We start from the raw sequence: 1,610 nt of genomic DNA on the forward strand, positions 1-1,610 counted from the left end.
AAGATCTGTCTGACTCATCATTGACCGAACCATGTCTAACAGTGTTCGGTTCCTCCGTTCTGACACGCCGTTCCATTGTGGCGTTCTAGGAGGAGTTAATTGTGATACAATACCACAATCAACCAGATAGTCAGTGAACTCTTGGCTCATATACTCGCCACCACGATCGGATCGAAGTGTCTTGATCGTCTTGCCAAGTTGGTTCTGTACTTCGTTTCTGAAAGCCTTGAACATTTCAAGTGTTTCAGACTTATGTCTCATTAAATAGACATAACCGTATCGACTGAAATCATCAGTGAACGTAACGAGGTACAGATAACCTCCTCTAGCTGGACAGCTCATTGGTCCGCATACATCACTATGTATCAGATTCAATAACTCTGTCGCTCTCTGTCCTTTCTCTTTGAAAGGATGCTTTGTCATCTTGCCCATTAAACAAGACTCGCATGATTCAAGAGACTCAAAGTCAAATGAATCCAAAAGACCTTCAGAATGAAGCTTCTAAATGCGCTTCTCGTTTTATATGGCCTAGACGACAATGTTAGAGGAATGTCGGGTTTAAGTCGTTCGGCTTAAACCGTTTAGTACACGTTATAGATGGATGACGTTGAGTTCGAAGGCTGATCATTCAAGACGTATAAATCATTCACTAGATAACCATTACCATAGTAAACATCGTCTCGATAAATCATCAAACTCGAGTTCTCAATCACAAATCGAAAACCATCCAAATCCATACATGAAATAGAAATAATGTTTATGCTAATCGCAGGCACATAGTAACAATTACTAAGTTCTAAAACAAGTTCAGAGGGCAGATGCAAATCATAAACGCCAACACACAATGCAACAACTTTTGCTCTATTTCCGACGCGTAGATCCGCTTCTCCCTTAGCTAACATCCTACTTCTTCTTAGTCCCTGCACATTTCCACAAATGTGTGGGGCACTTCCGGTATCTAATACCCACGAAGATATAGTACAGATGTTAGCCTCTATAACGTGGATACCTGAGGCAGAAGCTTCACCAAGCTTCTTATCCTTCAGATCCTCCAAGTAAAGGTGACAATTACGCTTCCAGTGTCCAGACACTCCGCAGTAATGACAGTCACCCTTATCGGGCTTAGGCTTAGACGTAGAGGCAACTTTTGCCTTTTTCGCCGCCTTTTTCTTGGCTGTACCCCGCCGCTTCTTGCTGGAGTTTTTCTCAACAACAAGCACAGTCTTGTGCACCACGATATCCTGCTCAGCCGATTTCAGCATCCCATGCAGTTCGGCTAAGCTCTTAGTCATCCCGTGCATATGGTATTGCATAACGAACTGGTTATGATCTTCGGGCAATGACATCAGGATCAAGTCTGCAACCAAGTCACCATCGAGCTTCACTCCCATACGCTCAAGTTCTTCAACATGAGCTCTCATGTTGAGGACGTCGGTGTTGACAGAGCTACCTCTCGGCATTTCCGTCTTCACCAGAGCTTTCAGTGTCTTGTACTTTTTAGTACGCGCTAGCTCCTCAAACATGGTCTTGAGTTGATTGATCATATCAAACACGTTCTTCCCCTCAAACTGCCTCTGCAGATTCGGGGCCATGCTTCCCAACATGAGACA

Source organism: Tarenaya hassleriana, unplaced genomic scaffold (genome assembly GCF_000463585.1).
Source record: "Tarenaya hassleriana unplaced genomic scaffold, ASM46358v1 Cleome59, whole genome shotgun sequence".
Taxonomy (NCBI): domain Eukaryota; kingdom Viridiplantae; phylum Streptophyta; class Magnoliopsida; order Brassicales; family Cleomaceae; genus Tarenaya; species Tarenaya hassleriana.